This window comes from Salvelinus sp. IW2-2015, unplaced genomic scaffold (genome assembly GCF_002910315.2).
Source record: "Salvelinus sp. IW2-2015 unplaced genomic scaffold, ASM291031v2 Un_scaffold8620, whole genome shotgun sequence".
In the NCBI taxonomy this organism is placed as follows: Eukaryota; Metazoa; Chordata; class Actinopteri; order Salmoniformes; family Salmonidae; genus Salvelinus; species Salvelinus sp. IW2-2015.
In genome coordinates this window covers 1-9,641 of record NW_019949879.1, presented here as the reverse complement: position 1 = coordinate 9,641, position 9,641 = coordinate 1, and the positions used below count along the sequence as shown (strand labels likewise).

The following is a 9,641-nucleotide window of genomic DNA, read 5'->3' as shown; positions in this document are numbered from 1 at the left end:
GCCTTTCACCTAATCTGTACAAAAACGACTTGGTGGAGTTGCATGCAGAAGACTTGGAAGGTTTAAAGAATGCCGTTTCACTTCATCTCGGGCTAATAGCATACAAGAGCTTGAACCTGGGGTCTTTAGTGCACTGGGCTCCTTGAAGAAGCTCCACTCAACAGTATTTCTGGTCATGTTGAAGGAAGACACTTTTCACGGCTTGGTAATTTGGAGTTTCTCCAGGCGGACACAACTTCATCCGCGTGTCGAGCCGGGGGCATTCAGCAAACTCATCCGCCTCAAAGTTTCGATCCTCAACGACAACGCCATCAGTTTCTTCCCAGCAATATTTTCCGGTTTGTTCGCTCACCCACTTGACCTGCGGGGGAACCAGTTACAGACCCTGCCTTACGTTGGCTTCCTGGAGCGCATTGGGCGGATCATGGAGCTTCTTCTGGAGGACAACGACTGGATGTGCGATTGTGAGATCCTTACCTGAAGATCTGGATGGAGAACATGCGGGCCAGTCGCATTGGGGAGGTGGTCTGCAGCAGCCCCCACCAGCTCAGGGGCAACCATCCTAGCCAAAATCAAACGGGATGTTCTTGCCCTCTCACGCTGATACAACTTAGAGGAGCCTTCCAAGTCACTGGACATGGTGGTCACTCCGTCTTCCAAAGTGGCAGAGATTCCGAAGTTAGAGGGCGCCAAGGATGACGTAAAGATTCCGACACCTGCTTATGTTCCAGGGAGTCCTTGTGTGGAACACTGTTCTTGTCACAGTCACCTGTTGGCTGGGTTTTAATGCATTGTCAGGACAGAGGGATTCAACGGATTTCAGATATGGAATACTTGGGCAAAGCCCTACCAAGCTGGTGCTCACAGGAAACATGATTCAGAGACTGTTGAAATATGACTTTGTCACATATGACGGTTTGGAGTTATTGAATTTAGCCCAACATCGAATTGATTACATTGACAATGAAACTTTTCTCAGCTTAAGCAATTTGAAAAAACTTTATCTCAAGGCAACAGAATTGAAACCTTCCGCGACCATGTTCATTGGACTCCACAACCTGAATACTATATTTGGAAATATACATTATCAAAGAATTGTTCCAGGAGCTTTTAATCCTTTGCCAAATCTCAAACTCTTGTCTTTGAATAACAATCTGCTGCTAGTCTCCCATTGCAGATATTTCGCAAATGCCCCTCACCAACTGACCCTGAGAAAAAATCTGCTCATGCACCTGCCTGTTAGCAACGTGCCTGGACCAGCTTGACTCTTTAGAGCAGATTTATTTAGAGGACAACCCCTGGGACTGCAGCTGTGACTTAATCAGTCTCAAACAGTGGGTTGGAAGCTGAGGAAGGACACAGTCGTAGGTTCCATTTTTGTGTCACACACCGAGAAAAGTGGCGAAAGCTGAGCTGAGGGCCCTCAGAAACGAGTTGCTTGTGCCGCGGCCTAGTGACCTAGTGTGCCACGGATGAGGACCGAGACAACCACAGTGTCGACTGACGGCACTAGGAGCGGTTTTCTTCAGCTCAATCACGGACTCAGTTCCGCTCTCCGTTCTGATCCTTAGCTTGCTCGTCACTCTCCTCATGGTCATCTTCGTTCAGCAGGGATCGTGGCATTCCTCGTGCACAGGCGGCGAAGGAGGTGAAGAAGAAACAGGCGGAGGAGCACGCGGGGAGAGAGCCGCCATCCACCTGAATACAGCATGTAAGGCCCGAAAACCACACACCACACACTGGGGCAGAGGACCGGAAGCACCGTGTACGACGGCGCTCACACAGCCCCTATCGTCCAGATCTGCCGCAACCACTACTGCACTCAGCATAAAGAATATGAGTCCGACCTGAAAGGTAGAGCTGACGGCACTTTGATTTGGGAGATCTTGCTGATATTTCTCTCCTCACAGTTAAGATACAGGATGCCATCTTTTTCTTCACAAGAACACAATGAGTCACAGGATTCACTCAGAAATGCCTTGGAGGGCTGGATGTCTTGGAAACAAGCAGCAGTGAAAAATGAGCAAAGGAAAACGATGCGGGGTAGCATTTTCTGTCCGTTGTATCTGCAAAACATAAAGAAGAAGGACAGAGGGAGGGAGGGAAGAGAGGGAGAGAAAGATGTTACCAAAATGTAATGAACTTGGAAAACAACATAAAATCAATAATCACAAGTATTTGTTTACATATTTTTGCTATAAGTGTCTTAACTACTTTGATTATTCCATTTACATTACAGTCATTTAGCAGACGCTCTTATCCAGAGCGACTTACAAATTGGAAAGTTCATACATATTCATCCTGGTCCCCCCGTGGGGAATGAACCCACAACCCTGGCGTTGCAAGCGCCATGCTCTACCAACTGAGCCACACGGGACCACACGGGATTATCAGTCCCTTTAGACAGACAATAAAGCATGGTCTCCTATTATAGAAATACACTGACCCATTCTTTCCGAACTGTGCATCTACTTTTATTCCTGGATCATACAATCAATGCAATTTTCACAGTATAGAAAATGAACTTGAAACTGAATACACAATGAACTTTAATATTAATTATGCATTGATGTATTATATGCATGAAGGGAGCATACAGTTATCTTTGAAGGAATGTGAGGAATTCATATTCTTTAAAACACGCACGGCCTAGTGAACATTGGAATCTTGTTTACATGGCCACAATACCTCATATACAAGGTAATGTAGAAAACTTCATCTGTTTAAATAACACACTTGGGTATGGCCTAGAATAGATTTGATCCATGTTTTTAACCCAAGAAGAGGGAGCGTCAATAAAATATATATTTTTCCTCAAATGAGCAAACATGTATTTTCTCACCCACGCGATTTTCCTTTTCGGAATTTCTCACACAGCAATGTGTGATCATCACGCGAAGCAGTGCTATTTCATTGATTCTCCCTAGATACCGAACTAGCTTGATATTGTAGGTTGGGTGTATGGTGCGGTGTGACGGGCCTCACACTGTTGGATGACAGCGCTGCACTGCATTGGTGGAAGAAAAAAATGACACCGATCAAAGACTGAAAGCTTTATCACTAAATGCTTTATGTGGAATGGGGGTAAGATTTTTTACAAGATAAAAAAATTAAATATATACTATTGAAAAGTGACTGGGTATATTATACAATGGATGACAACAGGGTCAGGAGAGTGGAAAAAAACAGCCCCACATCTATTTTCAGAATCAAATGTGTATAGCTTGTGGCGAAGCAACTACACAGATCCATTGGAGGCCAGTGAAGCCTTATAATGCCTTCTCATGCATGTAAGCAAGGCCAACTCATCACCAAGCAGTTACTCTGCTAGTAGGAGGTAAAAAAAAATAATACTGGGAAAACGGTGCACTCTGAACGAAAGAAAAAGAGCGAGAAACCTCGGAAATAAAACATGTATCACTCGTCCCCTGTGGCCCTTGTAATATACACAATGATCCTTGTCCATATATCGCCAGACAAATAGGTCATTCACACTGTTTGCTCTATGTGCTTCATATTGCTCTCAAGTGCAATCTGTTAGGCAGAGTGCTCGCGCCAAAATGGGGGTTCCCGCTTGATGGTTCCATAGCACCCTTATCCTGCATCACTGATGGTGTTTTAACACAACTGCAGCAGGTAGCCTAGCGGTTAAGGGTGTTGGGCCAGTAACCAGAAGGTAGTTGGTTCGAATCCCTGAGCTGACTAGGTGAAAAATCTGTCAAAGTGTCGTTGAGCAAGGCACTTAACCCTAATTGCACCTGTAAGTCGCTGTAGATAAGCGTGTCTGCTAAATGACTCAAATGTAAATGTCACAGTGGTGTGGAATATTCACAATGTAGCATATCAACCCTGTTATTAAGTCATAGCAACTCATAGCTTTCGGATAATACAGCTATTGCTGTTTGAGACCATTGTTTGTCCATTTAAATTGATTTGCGGTGACTGATGCTCCTAATACGTCTCCTCTGGCCGAGCAGAGCAGTTTACATGGCACTGATATAGCCTTGTAGACTCATCCTCGGTAAAGGGGAATGACATACATGCTAAAGCGTTAATCATTATCTCATATAGCTGCTCTTTTCTGCCTCTAAGCATTGTAGATGCAGGATACAAACGCTACTGCTACTTCTATGGCTACCACTACCGCTACTGTTACTTCTACTGCTACTGCTACTGCTACCACTACTTCTAGTGCTACTTCTACTAATACCACCATCAACAACACTAACAAGACTACTATTGTATTCCCTAAGTGTACAAAACATGCTCTTTCCATGACAGACTGACCAGGTGAATCCAGGTGAAAGCTATGATACCTTATTGTTGTCATCTGTTAAATCCACTTCAATCAGTGTAGATGAAGGGGAAGAAACAGGTTAACTTCTCTAGGGTAGGGGGCAGCATTCGGAATTTTGGATGAAATGCATGCCCAAATTAAACAGCCTGTTTCTTGGGCCCAGAAGATATGATATGCATATAACTGGTAGATTCGGATAGAAAACACTCTAAGGTTTCCAAAACTGTTAAAATAGTGTCTGTGAGTTTAACAGAACTGATTTGGCAGGCGAAAACCTGAGAAAAATCCATTCAGAAAGTAGTTTCTTTTTTGGTTTGTAGTTTTCTATTCAATGCCATTGTAACGATCTTCGTCGGGTGAAAGAGAGGAGGACCAAGATGAAGCGTGGAGAGTATTCATTTTAATAGAATACTTGAAAAAAAAAAAAAAAAAAAACAACAACTAAAAAACGACGACGACAAAACAGTCTCGTAACGTGAACACAGAAACACAGTAACAGGAACAATAACCCATAATACAAAACAGGCTACCTAAATATGGCTCCCAATCAGAGACACCTGCCTCTGATTGAGAACCATATCAGGCCAAACACATAGAAATAGACAAACTAGACAAACAACATAAAATTCCCACTCATATCACACCCTGACCAAACAAAACATAGAAACATACAAAACAAACTATGGTCAGGGCGTGACAGCCATTACAGTAACCCTTCTGAATTTTTATAATGAGTATTTCTGTATTTGAATTTGGCACCCAGCAGTTTCACTGGCTGTTGAAGTGGTGGGACGCTACCGTCTCACGTGCCCAAGAGAGGTTAAAGAAGGATTTTTAACCCTTGAGACAATTGAGACATGGATTGTGGAGTGCCTTTGAACCGCGTATGGTAGTAGGTGCCAGGCGCACCCATTTGAGTGTGTCAAGAACTGCAGCGCTGCTGGGTTTTTCATGCTCAACAGCTCCCCGTGTGTATCAAGAATGGTCCACCTCCCAAAGGATATCCAGCCAACATGACACAACAGTGGGAAGCATTGGAGTCAACATGGGCCAGGATCCCTGTGGAACGCTTTCAACATCTTGTAGAGTCCATGCCCCAACGAATTGAGGCTGTTCTGAGGGCAAAAGGGGGTGCAACTCAATATTAGGAAGGTGTTCCTACTGTTTTGTACACTCAGTGTATAATTATGGGTGGTTAAGAAAGGCTTCAGTATTTCACATCGTTTTTAATAATGGAATGGCCAAGATGTGTCTTTATCACTATCAACAGAGGCTTTGACTTTCACAGAAATATACCCAATATATTCCACATTTTGGCATTTCTTCCAGAGCAGGTGGTCTTCCACAGCAATGTCATCCATTATACAACCAAACACTGATGCCCCACCACAGCATTGATAACGGACTAACGGACACACAGCTGGGCAATGTTCGAAGCTGCTGAGCATAGCAGGCGTCCATGATGTCTCCTCCGCAGCTGCGAACCCAGACTCCACTCAGGCGGCCATCTTACAGCACACACACACACACACACACACACACACACACCACACAACACACACACACACACACACCACACACACACACACACACACACACAACACACACACACACCACAACACACACACACACACACCAGACACACAACACAGACACACACAACATACACACACACAGCTGACCCCCGATGATATAGCTATAATTTGGCGCCTGACGATGATAAACGCCACCGGGCACACCCACCAATAAAACCAACATTGCATCCCCATACTTTTCCTAAGTTGTGCTCCGGCCTGGTTGATCAGTCAGCGGCACCTCTCGTTTAGTTCCTGATCTATTTGCGTTAGGCCATATGACACTTAATAGCAACGACAGTTGTTTCAACCTCTGAAAGGCTATCAAGATCTGTATCTGTTGTTTTATCCTTTACCGTTTAGGTCATTCCATTTTTCCATCCTACTTTTGTCTGTAGCGCTTTTAATTCAAGATGATATTTTTTAAGGCCCCAGCCACCGACGTATAGCCAGTTCAACTGTTTACAGAATGACCCTATAATAAAGCCCAGTTTCTTAGGTGAGTTATTCAGTTATAATAAAGTGTGGGGACAAAGCAATAAGCCACGATTGTCAGCACCCCTGCCCCCCTCTCTGAACAGGACTGGAAAGAGTCTGCTTGATCCCCCTATAAAAGTATGTATTGACTGCCTGCTCATTTGTCATACTAGACCTCTTAATCCATAGCTCCAGCGGTAACAAGCGCCCATCTGTGCCTCCCTAAAGTAGTGAAATTGGCTAAAAACTACAATGACTCATGCCAAAGAAAAAAAAAAAAAGAGCAGAAGTGGTACACTGAAACATTGGTGCCACAGTGGGAAAAGAGGAAGACCTGATTGCCACGTATTCAGAGCAGGACTGTTCAGCTGAGTTTAAAACAGTACAATTGACTATCAGCATAGCTTGATTAGCTTTTTAATAGGTCTTATTTTGACCTTTAGGAAAGCCGATGGCTATAAAAAACATGGCCCCTATATTTCTGACCAAAGGCAATCGAAATGCATGCAAATTAAGTATATACTAGTATGTGAATAATTCAAACGGATAATCCTTAGCATTGTATGCTAGGAATGCAGTTTCAAGACATAGTCCAGAAACCAGAATGATAGGTATTGGAACTGGGGAGCCACTGTGACGCATGCTGTTATAGTGTCCGGTACACTCCTGACAACGAAAAATCCTGGTCCATTTCATCTAAGTATAGAGACCAAAATCAAATATTAAAATAGTTTATGTTCCCAATACAATCTAATATCGATTGAAATAATATAATAATGTACCACTGTATTGTCCTGAAGTAATTAGTCATTGACAGCGAAAGTATCCACGAGTCCCCTTTCACCTGTGAGAGTACAAACAGTGCATTTATTAACTAGAATATAAAGTCATTTCACTAAAATGACACTGTACAATTATTAAAAACATCTCAGCTATCAGGATAGCCTCACGAATAAAGACCAACCGAATTCTACGAAAATATAACTCGCGCGTCACACACTTAAACAATCCAAAGCGAAGGCCATGGTTATACAACTAATGATCCCCTTCCTGTTTGCTACTTCCAGATTCAACCAGCTTAGATGAGAGTATCTCACACTGCAGTTCCAGCAGCTATTTCCATTGTAACTCCATCTGTCGAATCATTGTTTCCATTTATTGTTCTCAACGTAACCCCACATTTTCACTAAACCTTGACATGCCACAGTTTTAAAAGGAGGGCAATATGACACCGAGTTACGTAAAAGCCCTTATCCAGATTATACGGTCGACTCCCACGTTACGATCCCGAACAATTGTGCATGGTAGCTCGTATCCTATGTCCCCTTAAAAAATGATGACCAATGATTCTCCAGTATTTATAAAAAACAACCATAAAACGGAATACTTTTTACAAAGCTTACAATTTAATACAAAATACCCGAATAAAACACACGGAATGGCTTCAAGAAAGGAGTCTTGTTACCACTGCAGGAAATCTGGACATGGGGAAAACACTGCCAAATCATGAGAGAGGATGGTTCTCCTTAAGAGTTCTATGGGGTTGATAAACTTCTCTGAGACAGTCTGAGAAATGCGCCACCAGCAGGGTACAGAACCAATTCATGTCGTTCCGCCGGGTTCCCCACACCCTCAGCACAATTCTTATCTTTCTCATGCCCCTTCCACCAATTAATTTGGTATTATATGACCAATCAGATCAGTTCTTCCCTTTAAGTGACAATAATTGGACAAAATATTCTCAAAATCGCGGCTGCTGGGTCGCAGCCTTAGTGAGCGGGTAGACAGAAGAAGGTAAGTTGGGAGGCGTTCACCACCATTAGTAGCCTTCTAAGTTCTACTGTATATTTCCCATGTGCTGTGAACAGAGCGCGAAGCAAGGGTTGAACAAACTAGGGTATGAGTGAGTAAATGTGGAGGCCAATTTTTCTGAAGATCCTATTTGATGCAAAAAAACACAAGAATATTTTAAATGCAGACAATCACCCAGAATATGAATACATGATATATCGGCTGCTTATCCCTTCTCATTTCTGTACACTTCAGAATAAGTAGAGTAGAATTCTTGATTATCCCCAGGAGGGCAAGTCATTTTGGGTTTGTGCACGTGGCACCAAAAAGTGATGCCATTCAGATAGTGCAGTTCAATATGGCTATCAGCCTTTCATATAGGTGCCCTCCCTCAGATTTGATGTGTAAAATTCTATGAGTGGTTTGGAATAATTCATTCCCTCTAGTGGTTGTGGGGGTCTGAGCTTTGGCCAAAGTGGGTGTGAGGTCTATATTGCCTGCCCTGTTTTGGCCCACTCAGATTCCCCGGGCGTTCAAGGGTATCCCATCGATGTGTTGGCCATCAAGAGTACACCTAGACCCCTCCTGTGCTCAGACCTCCGGAAGTAGTTTGATGCTGCCCAGTAAGTTTAAATGTGTCGGGGGGGCTGAGGGTCAGTCTGGCTTATATCTGGAACTACTTCTCCTTCTGTATCACGGTGTGAGTTTAAGTAGGCTCTCTCTAAGATTCTATCTCTTTCTTTCTTTCTCTCTCTCGGAGGACCTGAAGGCGCCTAGGACCATGCCATCAGGAAACACTCTGCGTCATGAGGACTCCCTTTGCCCCTGTCACTAACATGTATGCACCACCCACTCCCGGCCGTGTTCGTGGCTGCTCCAGTTTCAACTGTTCTGCCTGCATGGCTATGGAACCCTGACCTGTTCACCGGACGTGCTACCCTGTCCAAGACCTGCTGTTTCAACTCTCTCTAGAGACAGCAGGAGCGCGTTACGAGATTACTCTTTATATGATCGGCTATGAAAAGCCCCAACTGACATTTACTCCTGAGGTGCCTGACTTGTTTGCACCCTCGACAACTACTGTGATTATTATTATTTGACCCATGACTGTCATTTCATGAACATTGGAACCAATCTTGCCATGTTCTGGTTATAATCTCCACCCGGCACAGCCCAAAGAGGACTGCCATCTCTCTAATAGCCTGGTTCCTCCTAGGTTTCTGCCTAGAGTTTCTTGGCCTTTCTAGGGAGTTTTCCTAGCCACCGTGCTTCGTACACCTATGCATTGCTTGCTGTTTGGGTTTAGGCTGCGGTTTCTGTTCAAGCACTTTGAGCATTATCAGACCTGATGTAAGAAGGCGCTATATACCCAGTAGGGAGAACAAGTATTTGATACACTGCCGATTTTGCAAGTTTTCCTTACTTACAAAGCACTGTAGAGGTCTGTGTAATTATCAGTAGGTACACTTCACTGGTGGAGAAGACGGAATCTAAAACAAAAT

At 43.7% G+C, this 9,641-nt stretch overlaps 1 pseudogene; it reads left to right on the top strand.

Moving 5' to 3' along the window:
- The first annotated feature begins 11 nt into the window (after positions 1 to 11).
- LOC112079599 (SLIT and NTRK-like protein 6) lies at positions 12 to 1,615 on the top strand (annotated as a pseudogene).
- The last annotated feature ends 8,026 nt before the right edge of the window (positions 1,616 to 9,641 follow it).